The sequence below is a fragment of the Balaenoptera ricei genome, chromosome 1 (assembly GCF_028023285.1).
Source record: "Balaenoptera ricei isolate mBalRic1 chromosome 1, mBalRic1.hap2, whole genome shotgun sequence".
Taxonomy (NCBI): Eukaryota; Metazoa; Chordata; class Mammalia; order Artiodactyla; family Balaenopteridae; genus Balaenoptera; species Balaenoptera ricei.
Window position 1 is genome coordinate 120,385,904 of NC_082639.1, and position 18,930 is coordinate 120,404,833.

Consider the following 18,930-nt stretch of genomic DNA (forward strand, 5'->3'; position numbering starts at 1 on the left):
TTCCTTTTTCCTGCAGAGGGTGGGTAAGAATATTTAAGATTTACTCTCTTACTAACTTTCAAGTATTACCAGTATTACTAACTAAAGTCACCATGCTGTATAATACATTCCCAGAATTTAACTTATAACTGGAAATTTGTACCCTTTGACCAACATTTCCCTACTTCCACCATCTTTTCTAACCTCTGATAACCACCATTCTACTCTTTGTTTCTGTGAATTCAGCTCATTTAGATTCCATGTATAAGTGAGATCATACAGTATTTATCTTTCTCTGTTTGACTTATTTCACTTATTTCACTTAGCATAATGCCCTTAAGGTCCATCCATGTCATCATAAATAGCAGGATTTCCTTCCTTCTCATGGCTGAATAATATTTTATTCTATATATGCCATACACACACACACACACACACACACACACACACACACACACACTACATTTTCTTTATCCTGGCTATTGCGAATAATGCTGCAATGAACATGGGAGTTCAGCGATCTCTTCCAGATCCTGATTTTGCTTGTTTTTTTGTTTTTTTGTTTTGGATATATACCCAGAAATAGGATTTCTGGATCTTATGGTAGCTGTATTTCTGAATTTTTGAGGAACCACCAGCAGAGCAAAAGAAAAAATCAGCAAACTAAAAAGGCAATGTGGAATGGGAAAAAATATTTGCAAACCATCTATGTGATAAAGTTATCGATAACCATCTATAAGATTAATATTCAGAATATATAGAGAACTCATACAACTCAATAACAACAACAAAAAAATCTGATTAAAAAGATCTGAGTAGATATTTTTCCAGAAAAGACATATAAATTGCTAACACGTGAATGAAAAGAGAATAAACATCACTAATCATCAGGGAAATGCAAATCAAAACTTGATATCATCTCACACTTGTTAGAATGGCTATTATCAAAAAGAAAGAGACCACAAGTGTTAGCAAAGATGTGGAGAAAAGGGAACCCTTGTGCACAATGTTTCACCTTTTTAAATGTGGATGAGTTTAGGGAATTCCCTGGTGGTCCAGTGGTTAGGACTTGGCTCTTTCTCTGCTGTGGCTCGGGTTCAATCTCTGGTTGGGGAACTAAGATCCCACAAGCTGCATGCATGGACAAAAATTAAAATTTAAATTAAGAAAAAATGCAGATGAGTTTAAGTATGGAATGTACTCGCCAGTCCTCATCGCTCTCACTTGTTTTAGACCCCACTGACCACTTCACACATCTATGTTATCTGCCTGGCCACTTTCAATCCTTTACCTGTGACCAAGGTTTTCCAAACAGCTATTACAGTCTATCATTCTCTAACTTACCTGGTTGGTGAGAAAAGGTCTCAGGTCTAGATTCTAAGAATAAGCTACCTGGAAGTTGGTCTCACAGGAAAAATGTCTTCATTAAGAAACAGAAAAAATCTACTCTGAACATGCAAAATGTAGACATACTCTCCTACTAGTGGCAATTTCCAAGACAGGAAGGAAAGGACAGTGTTCCTGATGAAGTTGAAGCTAGAATGATGAGAAGCTTAATGGAATTATCCAAACCGGAATTTGGCCAAGATTTAGGGCTACCACCTGTGCAAATTAGGGTCACTAGACTGAGGAACTGAATGGAGTTTTCTTCTGATAAATGGGCATCCTGAAAGCTCAGCAATCTGGAGCCCACGCTGGGCAGATTTGACAGAACACTTTCCTTTGAGCAAGTGCCACTTAGCAAATATCCTCTTCAGAGAAGTTTCATCCTCATGGGTCAGGCCTGCTGACTTCGAGGCAGTGTGTGATTTTCATTTTCATTAGCTTTCTGTCAGTGAATGACTTCAAGTCTAGTTAAAAGGCCAAAGTACCCCTCCAAATTCTTGGGTTAGAAGAGCCTGTGGATCTGTCCTATCTTGCTTCTTACGTTTGTGTAGTTTTTAGATGCATAATCTCATTCAACCCTCACAACCAACTAATGAAGTAGGTAGGGGAGTAGCTTTCATCTCCAGTGTAAAAGTGAGTAAATGGGGACTCAGAGAGTTTCAGAGCCAAAACTCAATCCAGGTTTCCAAATTCCCTATGATGTTTCCATTGTACTTTGGCACAAGTAAATGATGTTGTTCCAAGCTTCATGGCAACAAGGCAGGCTGTGTCTACTGGAAGCCAAGGCAACTGGGATAATCTGAGCAAACAAACACAGTTAAATTAGTTATTGGGATTAGTAAACACTGCCACAATATTATGACCTCTTGTGACTGGGTTCTCATGACCCAAGGTGACTGGTCTATCATGACCTCCGTTCTTTTCTTTGCCCTGTATTGGTAAACCATGTGATTAATGATCCAATCACTAGTGCCAGAAACCTAGAGGTCATCTTCTCCTTTTCTTCCCACCACTTCATCTTAGTGGTTGCTGAATTTTGTGGCATCACCACTCTCTTATCTTTTAATGCTGTCTCCTCCTTTCTGCCCCACTGATCGTGCCCTTATATCAGACCCTGGTATTTCTCCCAAAGGCGGTTGAGATAATGTCTTAACTGGCCTGTGTGGCTCCTGACTTGTAATTGTACAGTCATTTCACTGGTGATGTCTTTCTTGATTCTCCCTTCCCTTCCCCAGTAGAGTGGACCCTCCTTAATTATTGCCCCCAGTCGAAGCCTGTACATCCAGGACAACATCTACAATATCTTACTGCAGATGTTATTGTTGTATATCTGTCTCCCCCACCAGATTATGAGCAACTTGAGGAAAGGGACTTTAACTTATTCCTCACTGTATCCTCTCTGGCTAGCTTTATACTCAGCAATAGTAGGTGCTCAGACCACATTTGATGAATAAACAACCAAATATTTAAAACACTATATTTCAGGCACTTAGATGTGAAGGATACAGTCACTGCCCCTGTGGAGTTTCTAGTCTGGTGCTGACATTTGAGCAGATAACCATGATCAAGTTTGATAAGTGCTTTCACAGAAGTATGAAGCGCATTCTGTGGGAAAACAGAGTGAGAACTGGAGTCTCTCTCTTTCCACCATTGGTCCAGAGGGAAGAAACCTGAAGGAGCATCTTCCTGGCAGGATCTTGGCTACCTTTTCTCTCCTCATTCCCCAGCTCTATGAAGCACGACCCGAGACACATCTCTAACAAGTTAAGCAGAAACATTTCTCTGGAACGTCAGCATCTACTTTGCTGAAGTCCATTAATTCTCAGCTTTAACACCCTTGGTCAGCAACAGCTCCGAACCTTATGGGGAAATAAGAAAAGCAGACTGTCTGGCCACAGTCACAGGAAGTATATTAATATTCCCCTTCACGGGTATCTCTCTTTCTCTACATCCTTTCTCCCACTGCCTGCACCTCACCCCCACCACCAAAATAAATATTTTCCAAGAATCTACGACAAGAGATTTGAAAGTAAATCAAAACCTGGACAGAGGGTCAACGAAAAAGGATAAAGCTGCCACTTATATGTGTCTAAGGCAGTAAACGGGGCAGCTTGTTATATTATTTACAGTATCCATAAAGACGAAACCCTCCTTGATCAGACAAAGCCCTGAGCTTATTAATTGCCAGGGAGGTCTGTCCCACTCCTAGGGTTTCTGCTATTGATGGGGGAAGGTAGGGAGAGAGTTAACTCACTCTCTTTCTCGCTCTCTCTCTTTCCAAGGGAGCTTTTGGGACAAGCGGAAGGGTTTGTTAAACCTCCAGATTTCTCTGCATTATGTCCAGGTGGCATGACGTGTGAACAGACGAAAGATTAAAATCACCGAGGAAATCGCTCCGTCTGAGCCCAGATCACGACGCCTTTTAGTGACCCGGCGACCCAAATGCTATCTGTCAACTTGTCCTTCCAGCGACTTTTCACCCCATGCTCTGCGGCTGCTACTCCAGGAAAAAGAAGAAAAAGAAAAAAAAAAAGAAAAAAAAAGAAAAAAAATCAGGAGTTGGAAGGAGGGGGAAGGAGAGAGGGAGGAAGCTAAGATAAAATACTGCCTTATTACTAAGCACTCTCCAATGCAGGTCAACTGAGGGGCGCGGGAGTCTTTTTAACAAACCAAATACTTTTTCCAGACCCTCACTCGCAATGTTTCCTCATTCTCTCTCTACTGAGAAGCTCAGCTCCCTCAGGAAATGTCACACCAAGTCATAGGACCTGGTCCCCCAACAAAAACTAGGTCCTAGAGAGTCCACTGAGGATGGAGTTTTTCCTAGTTTTCAAAAGTCTTTCCACAAAACCTGTCTGGCATTTGCTTGGATTCTTGATGAGTTCGAAGTGTCACCAAGTTTGCTCTAGCCTCCAGGTATTGCCAGAGTTAGGTTACTTATTTTGAGGGTGGGAGGTGGGTTTTGGTGAGATGAGAGAAAGGGGTGGAAACAGACACTATGCAGATATCTTATAATGTTGACCACTCAAATTAAGAGCCTGCTTATTAAGAGCCTGGCTGGGCAGCAGAGCCAGATAGAGACCTTAGATGCCTCCAACAACAGAAAGATAAGGCTGCCCATTCCTTAAAGGCACTAGATCGAATCATATGAAGTTACCTTTTTCTTTTCCAGGTCGAAATTGGCAATTTCCGTAGGGCTCAAACTAATCCAAAATCTAAGTAGCACCTAACCCTAATGAGGTTGATAAATATCATCTTCTTTTAAAGAAATGGTTCTGTTTTGCTAGCATCCCTGCTTTGCTAGCATCTTGAGCATGTGCTTTATCTCCCTATGGAGCTACTCAGCACTGGGGGGTCAACTTCTGCATTAAAATATGAAAGAAAATAGAAGTCACTTAGCACATTTTTAAACAGACCTCCAATATTTTTCTGAAAGACTTTGACGTGATATTTTAAAAATATGTGATTTTAAGGAGACTATGTATGAAAATTCAGGACTCCGTTAAACTTTCAGACGCTTAGGAATTTGCATAGAAATAAATGTTTATATGCTCTTTCACTTGGTGCTTTTTCTGTTCCAGGATTCCATCCAGGATACTACATTACATTTAGTCTCCTCTTGACTATGACATTTTTCTCAGACTTTTCTTGTTTTTGATGACCTTGACAGATTGAGGAGTATTGTTCATGTATTTGTAGACTCTGCATACCATTTTGTATATATATTTTTTAATTTATTTAATGCAAGAAACATTAAATAAATATTTCATCTGTTTTTTTCAGAAGCATTATTTTTAATGACTTCATAATATTCCACTGATGACTATGACACTGATTTTTTCCTAAAGAAAATAAAATGGCTTCTTACTGCATCTTTAAAACTGCTGGAGGTTAACATGGAAAGGACAGAATTCAATGAGGAAAAGTATACACTTAATCTACATAATCTTGTGGTGAACATTTTGCCACACCTGTTTGACTTCTGTCCCAGGGTAATGTATAAGTGTGGGCACACATGTACACACAAAAAGACACAATCCTGGGACATATTATCTTTAATCCAGACCCTAAATATCTATCCATCAGCACTGCTCTCCTTCCTTGCCTCCTATTCTCATGATTATAGAGTGCCAGAGTTGCAAAGATAGATTATTAGATCCTTCCCTGTTTGCAAAGTCTTAGTCTATGGAAAAATGATACTTGTTTATTTTTGTAGACTTGTTAAACTTCGGGACTTGAGGTCACTCCATTGTAGAGATGCTGGTTCACTTTCATGTTAAAGGCTTGCAAACAACTGTTTTAAAATATTCTTACCTATTGGGTTTATATTATCATCACCATCCACCCAATTTCCTCATCTCACAGTAATCTTTGATGGTTCTCTCTTTCTCACTTTGCATTGTCAAGTTTGTCAAGTTTATCTCCTAAATATATTTTCTGTCACTCATCTCATTATTTTTACCTGCTGCCTTTGTTCTAACTGCTGTCATCTCTTGCCTGGATTATTATATCATATTTCTAATTGGTTCCTCCGCCTCTCCCTAGGTCCAAGCTTTCTTAGGTCCATGACAATATATATATATATATGATGTATACTCACACAGAGCTGGCTCTTCTACTCCCTTGCTTAAGAATATTTTGGTTTTCTCACAATGTCTTTTGTTGCTCAGATTCTGAACTTGCTCTGTATGTGACCTTGAGCAAATAACCTAACTTTTCTGTGTCTCAGTTTTCTCATCTGTACAATGAAGACCAGAGTACCTACCTGACAGTGTTATTGTAAGGATTAAATGTGACAATAAATGTAAAATTCTTAGAATGGTGCCTTGTCTGTAATACACACTCAATAAGTGCTATATATTATTTCTTCTACTACTACTACTGCTACCACCAGATAAAGTCTAAACTTCTCATTATGGCACTAAAATCTCAACCACAAAGTACTATCTCCCTACGTCTTGTATTCTTTCTTAGTCATGACTTTGCTTCTGAATTTCCTCTGCCTAAAACATCCATTCTCTACTGCCCCCTTTCCCACAGCCTCAACCTGTCTTTGATGAACAGATTAAAATGCCCTTTTTATGTGCCTTCTCCAAGTAGAGCTAATCATTCCTTCCACTTAGCTTTTTCTACAAGGTAAGGATCACTATCTAGACTTTATGGATAAAAAAAAAACTGAGTTTCAAGACAGATAAGTGATTTTCCCCACAACCACACAGCTCAAAATAGGTAATGAAGGTGAGATTCAAACGCAGGTATTTCTGGTACTCTGAGCTTTTCCTCCCCATCACCTATTTTCTACTTTGGAGTAATCCACAAATAGCTGCCCTGAATAGAAGGCTTTCATAGCTTTAGAGTCTGGTTTCAATTCTGTCATTGGGCCAAATATTCTAATTTTATTTTCGGAGAGTAGGGCAGGGGTTGAGCAGTGAGAACTCAGTTTCTTCATCTATAAAATGAAAATAATGAAACCATTTTCCTTTGAGTTCTTTCTGTTCTAATAGTCTAGGATATTGCCATACGCCTGGATACAGAAATGGAGATTACTTGAGATTTGCTTGAACTTTGGGCTGACCAACTTTTCTTTGTCACTCCTTGGTTCTGTTCTCTTATTCTCAATTTTAAATGATGGGTTTAACAGGAATATCACCTCTGGGGAGTCAAAGAGACGCTTCCAGAGCCAGGTCCTGTCAATAATCTCATCTAATTCCATTAGAACCATTTCTATCCCCTGCTGTTCTGATATTTATAACACCCCGTTCTCATAGCAGATTCAGCCTTAGGTCATTCCAAGAAACCACTTCACACCCTGCTGGTGTTTATCTGGCTCAAAGGATCAGTGCATAGATCTTCTTTATTCCTCCAAGTGAATTCAAACACTAGCCCTCCTGATCAGATAACAGGCAATCTGTATCTTGTCACTCTCTATTCCTGCACTCTCAATCAAGCTCCCTTCTCAGGACCCAGAGATAATATTAATTATAATCTCTAATTTAAAGGGGTTCCTGCATGAAGGTCTCTGTGCAAAGAAAGCATTTCTTTTTTTTTTTTAAGAAGGAAGAGCCATTCCTGGTTAAGTCACAGAGCCGAAGAGACTCTAAGTATGCTTTGCACTGCTGGTCCAGCCAGCAACAAGTGGGATACACAGGAGTTATGAACACAGATACTGCCTTGCACTGGAAGGAAATCTATAAATCCAACGTTTTCTGAAATGCCTTCTCAGACCATTCTGACCACAAGTAACTTTCTTGTCCTCTAAGCATTTAGTACATGTCTGTTACTGCCACTCCTCTTGCCCTTCTTTATCTTCTAAAATTATATTATATTGGAGCAAAGAAACCTTTGAATCAAGTCACTGCTCTGCCCTGTTTTACTTATGTGACTTTCCACCATTCACTCAACCTCTCTGAATCTGAATCTTCATGGTCTCTAGTGTTTAAAATGCAGATGACAAAAATTCAAAGTTCTTGGGCTGTTGTGAACATAATGTTAAACTAGTGCTTATTTTCTCATATATTTTAAACCTTCACTGAGGTCATTGACTATAATATTGTTATTCTTTAGAGTTTGAGTGTGATGCCTTCTTGAAATAATAAGTTAACTAAATATAGCTATTGCTCAAAAGGATTTCTGGTGCTCTTATTTTTAACCTAGGCTAGTTGGTGCATTGAAAACCAATGGACTTTTCAGCCTTGCCTACAGGCTACAACAAATCTAAGTAGAATGCAAGAGAACTGACAATTTACTTCCTCCCTATTTTCTTTTTTATCAATTTATCTTCCTCTTTGGTGCTTTTTCTCTTCCAGCTTGTTCATTTCTTCTTACTCTCTCAAGGGAGACGTCACCCTGCCCTCAACCTCCTGCACTTTTCTACCTATCAAATCAGAAGGTTTCCACACAGCAAAACAGAAAGCATGTTAGGAAGTGGTAGGTGGCAAAATACTTCCCATAAAAGGGTTAATAGACAGTAGTTAGAAAAAGTGTGTTATCTCTAAATACAAGAAAAAAATTACTAAAGTCTTTGCACCAAAGGGTAATCAGTGATCTTTACTTTCACATAGATTAACTCATTTAATTCTTATAAAAATCTATGAGAATCTTCCAGGTCCATAAGATAATGACAGCAGCCTAACTTAGAATCTCTCCACACAGCCTCAAAAAAAAACAAACAAAAAATACAGATGAACAAGGGGAGCAAATAAAATCACCCATATCTTGTCTTGCAACGTAACATAAAGACAAAGAACTTTGTAAACTTTAATTTACAACTAATTGAGAAAATAAGTGGGGAAAGCAGAGAAGAGAGAAGAATGAGGCAGAGTAGAATCGGAGAATATCATTTAAAGCTGACAAGCAGAGTAGTCAAAAATAGGTAAAGAAAAAAGAGACTCTGGACATTATATAAAGGCATCAGTATGAGGTAACAACTTGGAAATGAATCCAAGCCTTCTTAAATAACAAAAGAAACACAAAACAAAATACAATGTTAAAAAAAAAGATAGAGAGGAAAAAAAGATCACACAGTTCAAGTCACTTTGTAATGAAACTATATGATGATACAATAAAATAATTGATTGAGCTGAAATGAAACATATTATAATCAATAAATGCAAATAAGCTTAACTCAGGTGTTAAAAGAAAATATTTTCAAATTGGCGCACAAAGCAAAACCAACCTCTCTGCAGTACACTGGAGACACAACTAAAACAAGGAGGTGAAGAAAGCTGAAAAATAAAGAAATGAACAAAGGCAAATGAAAGGAAAATGAAAGCAGGACTGTGATTGTGTATCTGATAAGGTAGAATTCAGGACTAAAAGAGATAAGACAAAGAAGAAAACTTTATAAAGGTAATGGCCACAATTCACAGAAAAGATAAGATGGAAACTTTCTGCCTATCAGCCACCTTCCTAAAGCAGAAACTTCAGGAAATGCAAGGAGACAGAAGCAAACAAACATTAGGAGACTTTGGCACACCATACTCGGACTGAGAAAAATAAAATGAATAAAAACAAGTAAGGATAAGAGGACACAAGCAACATAATAAATAAGATGGACATATTTGCACCCTGATAATAGAGAATAGATCTTATTTCCTAATGCATATTGGATATTTATGAAAATTCACCAATTCTCCACATATTGGGTCAAAAAAATTCAATAAATTACATAGAATAGTATACAAAATATTCTCTCATTATGCAAAAATCTCAGTTCAAAAGAGGAAATAGAAAACTTTATAACAGACATTATAAAACATAATGGTTAAAAACATTATGTATCAGAATCTATATATCTTTTTATAGTTAAAGCTGTGATTGGAGGAAATTTTATAGTCAAATATATATATTAATAAAAATGAGCAATGAAAATATGAATTAAATATCTAATCCCAAAATTTGGAAAACAGAATAATTCAGTTCATAAGGAGAGCAAAATAGAGGTAATAAGAATAAAAGCAAAAAATAATGAAGTAGAAAAGAGAAAAATAGCCTTATCATTAAGTCAATATCTGGTAACAAAAACAAAAATAACCTATCATTCCTAATCTAATAAAAAAAAAAGTTAAGATTGTTTATGGGACGAGGGTGGAAGAAAACACAAATACACTAGATAAAAAATGACAAAGAAAACCATTGAAAGAGAGGAGATTTAAATAATGCAAAAGTGGATAATTCTCTAGAAAAACATACTTTACCAAAACTGACTCCAGTAAAAAAAAAAAGATAAAGAAAAAGAAAAAGACCAATTTTTATAGAAGAAATGGAGAAAGTTACCAGAGGTACTTTCTACTCCCCACATCTCACAAAACAGCAGGTCAAGATGATTTTACAGGGGAATTCTATGGAAATTTCAAAGTCCAGTACTATTTTTACAAAATCATGAAAAAAGAAGGAAATCACCCAAATCCTTTGGACAAAAAGAATGTAACATTATAAACAAAGCTTGATTTAAAACTTATTCTTCTCAAATCTATAGACAACTCTCACTTATAAATACTGATGCAATACTCCAAAATAAATATGAACACAGCAGCCAACAGTACATTAAGATAATAATATATGGGGACAAAATAGAATTTATACCAGAAATGCAAGATAGATTAATATTACAAAGTCCACTAATATATTTCACCCTATTATTAGCTCATTGGAGAAAAGTCATATGTTCATATTCATATATGCTGGCAAAGCATTTACAAAATTTAATTCACTTTCTCAATAAAAACACATAATAAAAGTAATCAAGGAATATTTTTCTTAACATGATAAAAGATATATACTCCATCCAAAAGATGGCATCTAAAATGGGAAACACTGAAATCTTCTCTCTGAGGTCTGGCACCAAAAAAGATGGCCACTTTATTATCAATTACTACAGAACTGGAGCTTTTAGATCACATATTCTGATAAAAGTACAAAAGCAGAATCACAAAAATTAGAAAGGATGAGTTAAAAATGCCTTTATTTGTAGATGTTATGACATGGTTGTATATATAGAAAACCCATGACAGTTTATTGAAATACAATACAAATCATTTAAAATTAGTAGAGTTGCAGAATAGTTAATTATATAAAAAGCACTAGTCTTATTTATTTATTTAATTTTTGGCCACACCATGCAGCTTGTGGGATCTTAGTTCCCTGACCAGAGGTCAAACCTGGGCCCTGGCAGTGAAAGAACCAAGTCCTAACAACTGGGCCACCAGGGAATTCCCTAAAAAGCAATAGCTTAGGTATACTACATTAACAGAATAAATGACAAAAAACCTATGATCATCTTAGTTGATGCAGAAAAAGCATTTGCAAGATTCAATACTCCTTCATGATAAGAATAGTTAAGAAGCCGGGAATATAAGGAAACTACCTCAACATAGTAAGGGCTATATATGAAAGGCTCACAGCTAGGATCATATTTATTGATAAAAGACTGAAAATTTTTCCTTTAAGATCAGGATCAAGACAAGGATGCCCACTCTCATCACTTCTATTCAACATAGGGTTGGAAGTTCTAGCCAGAGTAATTAGTCAAGAAAAAGAAATAAAATGTACCCAAATTGAAAAGGAAGATGTATAATTATCACTCTTGGCAGATGACATGATCTGATATGTAGAAAACCCTAACAATTCCACATACAGTAAAAAACAAAAACAAAAACAAAAACTTCTAGAACTAACAAATTCAGCAAAGTTGCAGAGTACAAAATCAACACACAAAAATCAGATTCATTTCTATACACTAAGAATGAACAATCAGGAAAGGGCATTGAGAAAGCAATTCCATTTATGATAGTATAAAAAAGAATACAATACTTAGGAATAAACTCAACCAAGGAGGTGAAAGACTTGTACACTGAAAATGACAAAATGTTTCTGAAATAAATGAAAGAAGTCACAAATAAATGGAAAGAGATACCATGTTCATGAATTAGAAGACTTAATATTCTTAAGATGTCAATATTACTCAGAGATTTACATATTCAATGTAGCCTCTATCAAAATCCTAATGGCATTTTTTTGCAGAAGTGGAAGAAAATCATCCTGAAATTTATGTGGAATTTGAAAGAACACCAAATAGCCAAAACAATTTTGAAAAAGAAGAACATAGTTGGAGGACTCATGCATCCTGATTTCTATATTAATCAAAACAGTGTGGTACTGTCATATAGAGTGATATATAGATCAATGGAATAGAATACAGAGTCCAGAAACAAACCCCTTCAATAAGAGTGCTAAGATCACTCAATCAAGAAAGGACAGTCTCTTCAAACAAATGGGGCTGGGAAAACCAGATATTCACATGCAAAATGAAGTCAAACCCTAATTTTACACCATAAGCAAAAATAGACAAAAGGGACATCAAACTTAAAATGGGAGAAAATATTTGCAAATCATAGATCTGATAAGAGTTTAATATCCAGAATATGCAAAGAACTTCTATAATTCAACAACAAAAACTCAAATCATCTTATTAAAACATAGGCAGAAGACTTGAATAGATATTTCTCCAAAGATAACATACAAATGGTCCACAAGCATATGAAAAGAGGCTCAACATTAGTAATCATCAGTAAAATGCAAATTAAAAGCACAATGAGATGTCACTTCACCCCATTAGGAAGGCTACTCTGAAAAACAAACAAACAAAAAAATAACAAGTATTGGTAGGAATGTGGAGCAGTTGGAACCCTTGGGCACTGTTGGTAGAATTTTAAAATAGTGCAACTATTATAGAAAAGAGTATGACAGTTCTTCAAAACAATAACAACAACAAAACTAGAGTTTCATATGATCTAGCAATCACATGTCTGGGTATATATCTAAAACAATTGAAAGAAGAGTCTTGAAGAGACATTTGCATACACATGTTCATAGCAGAACTATTCACAATAGCCAGGAGGTGGAAGCAACTCAAATGTCTAACAATGAATGAATGGATAAACAAAATGTGACATATACATACAATGGAATACTATGTAGTCCTAAAAAGGAAGGAAATCCTATCACCTGCTACAACATGGATGGACTCTGAGGACATTTTACTAAGTGAAATGAGTCAGTCACAAAAGAACAAATACTGTATGATTCCACTTAGGTGAGGTATCGCAAGTAGTTAACTTCATACATGTAGAAAGTAGAATGGTGGTTAGCAGGGCCTAAGGGAAGGGGCAGAGGATAATTGTTGTTTAATGAGTATAGAATTTCAATTCTTCAAGATGAAAAGGTTCTAGAGATTAGTTTCACAACAGTGTGAATATATTGAACGTTAGTGAACTATGCATTTAAAAGGATTAAGGTGGAAAATTTTATGATGGTTTTACCATAATAAAAAAAGTCAAAATTTTTATATATAAACATAATAACAAATTAAAAGAGTTAACAGAAGAACAAAAAAAATGATAAAATACTAAGAGTAAACTTAATTAGAAATGTTTAAAATCTATATGAAGGAAATTCTTAAAAAGTCATGGAGGATGCAAAAGTAGTTTTGAACAAATAATTATCCAATGTTCTTCCATAGGGCAATTCGGCTTCACAAAGATGATGCTTCTCCATGCTTCTCCCCAAGTTATAAATAAAAGTGATCTTAACAAAAACAGCTACACTTTTTTTTTCTGAAACAAGATAAGTTGATTCTACATTTAATATGAAAAAATAAGTGAGCAATAATAGCCAAGAAATACCAGGCAAATAATGATCAATGACTGAGGGCCAACCCTACAGATATTAAAATGTCCCATAAAGACTTTAAAATAAAGATAGTATGGCCCATGAACGGATAGACTGAGCAATGAAACAACAGAGGAAGTCCAGAATTAGACCCTGGAAATTTGGTAAATGGTAAAAGTAGTATATCAAATCACTGGAGAAAAATGACCTATTAATAAACAATGCTGAGACAACTAGATAGCTATTTCGTAAAAGATAAAATTGGCAAACCTTACACTGTTCATCAACCTAAATTCCAATGAATCAGAGATTAAAATTTTTTTAAATCTAAGTATTAGGAAACATGGGTAAATTCTTTTATAAACTGGGAATAGAGGAAGCCTTCCTGAATGTGACTAAAAATTTAGTTAAAGGACCTACAAACAATGACATTCCATAGAAATGAACATACTCTGGGCCCAAATATTAGTTTCTGGATATTATTCTCACTCAAGGGAATATGCACTCCTGGAGAAATGGCTGATTCCAGGCCTAGGTCAGGGAAAGTACAAAACGGACATTTTGTTTTGGGAGGAAAAAAGAAAAAAAGAAAAACAAAGAGGCACTCAAAAGGGGCCAAGTCCAAAAGCACAGAAGTCATTTTTAAGCTTGCTCTCATCTACTCCCCACCCTAGGCCAAATTTGGGAAAATCTAAGCAGAAAAATAATAATGACTCCAATTAGCCATAAAGTGTTGTAAAATAATAGGTAAATAAAAATGCACTAGTCCATAGTGATTCTCTCTGCTCTGTCCAACATCCCTCTTTCTCCACACAAAAGCAAGAAAGATTGATTTAAAATGTCACTTTTATCCCTAAAACTCCTCAATGATTCCCCTTTACTCTTAAAATCGAAAATCCTTCTTATGATTTCTAAGGCCATGTACTGAAGCTGAATCCGGCTTCTGTACCCCGACACCAAATTAATTTTCAGAGACAGAGTTTTGGGCGAAGTAGAAAAGAATAGCTTTATTGCTTTGCCAGGCAAAGGGGGCCACAGCAGGCTAATGCCCTCAAAACTGTGTGTCCCAACCTGGAGCAGGTAGTGAGGAGTTTTATAATAATGGTTTAAAAGGGCGTGATAAGCTTGTGGACATTCTTCTGATTGGTTGGTGGTGAGGTAAGTGGGAGTCAGCATCATCAACCTTTTGGCTCTAATCTGTCTGGGGTCTAGTGCTTGTGGAGAGCCTACTGTTAATTTCTCCCACCTGGTGGGGATTTCAGTATCTGCAAAAGAGCTCAAAGACATTGTTATATGTATGCATTGATGGGGAACCAGGACCTCGCCCTAAGGCTGCACTATTGTTTCTCTTGACTGTTCTTCCTTGTTTCCGCATCCCCTCCCTTCCCTAATTAGCAACTGTTTGAACCTGCCCGTTGGAGCTCAGGGGAGGTCCTGGAGGCTGAAGGAAACCTATTTCCTGTAATCAAGAAATGGGGGACACAGAAAGGCTTTTGTGCCCAGAAGCCCCCGAGGGTCCTGCTCGGTATCAGCCCGAGCTGAGTCTTGTTTAACTACAACTTGATCTCATATTTTCTCTCCCTTGCTCAGTGCATTCTAGCCCCACTGGCTTCTTTTCTCTTTGTCAAACACACCAAGCCCCTGTGCAACTTGGGAATTCTGTGCCGTATTTATTTCCTCTGTGACATTTTTAACAATCTTCAATTATCTTATTTTCTTCTTTGTTTATTTATATCTTACCTGTCTTTCCCAGGAGAATATAAATTCCAAAAGGGCAGGAAAGTCTGTCCTTTTCACTATCAGATTCCAGTTCCCAGTATAGTGAGTGGGAGATAATTGGCTCTCAATGAATATTTCTGAATAATGAATGGAGGATGAATGAATAATAAACAGATAAATGAAATAATTCTTCTGACTTCCAGTTCCAGTCTCTTTCCATGACAAGTTTTTATTTTTCCTTCTTTCTGTGTAGTTTGTCTCTATATGTATATAGACCATACTGCATACATTATGTAGCCTATATGCTTATACATTAAATCCTTCCATGTAGCTACCAATGAAATGAGTGTGTATTGTTATTGTTTTTCCGTTTAGAAGGCTAACACTGGAAAGGTCCTTAGAAATCCCATCAAATCCCCTTGCTTTACAGATAAGGAAACAAGGCCTGTCGTGTATAAGTTGCTCAAGGTCACACAGCTAACAATTGTTATACTTGAAATTACATCCCAGATCTACGCATTTTCTAGTTCAGTGACCTTTTAAGTACCTTTCCCTTTTCTATAGTATTGGTTTATTCCTCAACCCTCAGCTCCCTACCTCCTGCCAACATACAACTGGGAATAGGAGGAAATGGTATGAGTGGAAAATGAGGTCCTCATGGTGTCTTAGAATCATCAGTGCCCCAGGAGAGAAAGTTTCACTGAGTTAGTAAGCATCACCATGCTCCTTAGCAGCATTTTTGAAATCACAAATGTGCCCTCCCAATGAGATTGGCCTCAAATGACATTGTGTCTTAGGAGGCTGTATGACAAGACATCCCCAGTGTGTGCATTTATGTAGTCTACTGTTCCCTAAGAACCACTTTGTCAACTGTGGGGATGGAAAAATTATTCCCGGAATTCCATGGCAACTATTTCCGAATTTCCCATGTTTGTTCAAATGATAAATGTAAAACCATTATCTATTTTTAAACTCTTTGGGCTTTATTGACTCAAAAGAACAGGAAAGCCCTGTCAGGACAATTCTGTTTATTGAAAAATTAAGGGTGGGGACATTGCATTTCTTTAAATAGTCTAAAAGTGTAAGGTTGTTTTTCTTACACAAGAACTGTACAGTTAATTGGAATTGAATGCCTTGCTTTCCTTCGTAAATGAAGCTCATTCCTAAGATTGAGATGCTAAATCTTAATCATGGGAAGTCCCTGGGGCAAGGATGTGTGTTGAAGTATAAGTAACGGTTTAGCAAAAAACTTACTATCCCAATGATCATGGGGTCTGTAAAGGGAACAAGGCTCTCTTCTGGAAGGAGGTTTACTTTGGTATTCATAAAGACCCCATAGTTCCATTCTGTCATCCACTTCTCCTCTAACTAAGCTTAGCATTCATTTATCCAAACTGTTGTGTAGTTTCAGTTATCCATATGGCATAGTACTGTTGGTTATAAAGGACACAAAAATGGGTAACACTCTCTCCCTTCCATGAAGAAGCAATTTAATAAAAGTTTAACCACCCTAAATTACTCACACTTTCTATTTACCTTTATTCAAGCCACGTGGGTGTGGGAAACTAATTGAAATAAATTCAGAGGATCAGAGTTTGAAAGAAGTTCAGGAGTTATCTTGTCCACTGCTACTGAATATGAGGTCCCTGGGCCAGCAGAAGCAGCATTACCTGGAAACTTATAAGAAAATGTAGAATTCTTGGCTTCACCCTATATCCACTCAACCAGAATCTGTGTAATATGATCCCCAGGCAATTCCTGTAAACATTAAATGTGAAAAGTCTTGATCAATCCACTGATATCTTGGATTCATTCTATATTTACAGATATAGGGGATTGTAATTCTGTGATAAATATATATTCAAACTGATGATCTCCTCCTATCTCTCACTCAATACCACATAGTTTTATTCAACTTCAGCTACCCTTTGGTGAGCACAGCCTTACCTAGATTTCAGAACAAAGGATGAATCATTTGGAGCAATTCCTGAGTACTTGAACATTTAGAAAGAATTTGGGGGGCAGAGAGAAGAAAAAAAGGAGGGAGGGAAAAAAGAAATCTATCATAATTGCCTACAATTTCATAAATTTTTTCAACATAGACCAAGTATAATCTCTCCCATATCAAGAGATACATATCTTTCTAAAAAAAATGTGAGCCGTGGTATGACAGATTGGGTTAATGTTCTCAATTACTCCCTTCCCCATTCCTCTAGTAGGCTTATAAAGGACTTAGTGGAGGGTAGGGAGTTGGGGGTGGAATGGCCAGGAATTTACCTTCCCAGACATCAGGCTTGGCCAAAGGATCTGGTTTAAGATCAGATTTGGCCAAGGAAATGCGTTTTGAGCAGTCATCACAGAGTTTTGGCCGGTCTTCTTGTTCTTTTCCTCTGCCTTGAGCAGAGAGGGACTTTTCTCTTACTCCAGATTCTGGGATAAAGAAGACACAGGGAGGAGAAGCAGAACAGTCACCAATACGTAATGTGAGTGAGAAATAAGCCTTTGTTGTTGTAAGCCACTGAAATTTGTGGGCTGTTTAACTTGAGGAAAGCTGAATAATGCACAGGGTCATCTGTGTCTTCTAGCATCAAGGGTCATTCTAACTATATTTACTTGAGAAGAAATGTTAAATGTAAAACAGTCTCTGTACAGGGAATTCCCTGGCGGTGCAGGGAGGCTCTGCCCTCCTATTGCAGGGGGCACAAGTTCATCCCTGGTCGGGGAACTGAGATCCCACAAGCCACGTGGTCAATAAATAAATAAATAAATAAATAAAAAGTAAACAGTCTCTGTGCTATCAACATTTATCATGTAGATAAACTATGAGGAAAACAAAATACAAATAATCTTATTTTGAGAGTCCATAGAAACTGATGAATCCTGGTCGCCCTCCTGGCCACTGCCTCGGGCTACTTTGTCAGCATCGATGTGTCAGCATCGACTCACATGCCTAGGAGTGCTTCTTCGAGCGGGTCACCTCGGGCAGCAAGATAGGCCTCATCTTTGAGGTGGCTGAGGCTGGCTGCCTGGACATCGACGTGGAGATTACAGGGCCGGATAATAAAGGAATTTATAAAGGAGACTGGGAGTCCAGTGGGAAATACACATTTGCTGCTCACATGGATAGAGCAGCAGCATATAAGTTTTGTTTTAGCAACAGAATGTCCAACATGACTCCAAAGATAGTGATGTTCACCGTTGATATTGGGGAGGCCCCAAAAGGACGTGGAAACAGAAGCTCACCAGAACAAGCTAGAAGAAATGATTAATGAGCTCTCAGTGGCAATGACAGCTGTAAAGCATGAACAGGAATACATGGAAGTTCGGGAAAGAATACACAGAGAAATCAGTGACAGCACAAACATCAGACTCATCCTTTGGTCCTTCTTTGAAGCTCTTGTTCTAGCTGCCATGACATTAGGATGCATCTACTACCTGAAGAGATTTTTTGTAGTCTGGAAAGTTGTTTAAAAAACCTTTTTCTGATGATCCCAAACTCATAATTCACTGTTTATCAAACATCTTGGTAATAGTAATGTCAAAAAAAAAAAAAAAAAAAGAAAGAAAAAGAAACTAACGAAGGTGCCTTGCATCCACCTAATTTTGGACATCAAGGAGACTCACTTGAAATTCAGAATGCAGATGTCTGCATGCCTGCAATGCACCAAATGTCTGAAA

General features: G+C 37.1%; 1 pseudogene; it reads left to right on the forward strand.

The window, feature by feature from the left end:
• Positions 1–18,135: 18,135 nt before the first annotated feature.
• Positions 18,136–18,723, forward strand: LOC132352576 (transmembrane emp24 domain-containing protein 2-like; annotated as a pseudogene).
• Positions 18,724–18,930: the final 207 nt, after the last annotated feature.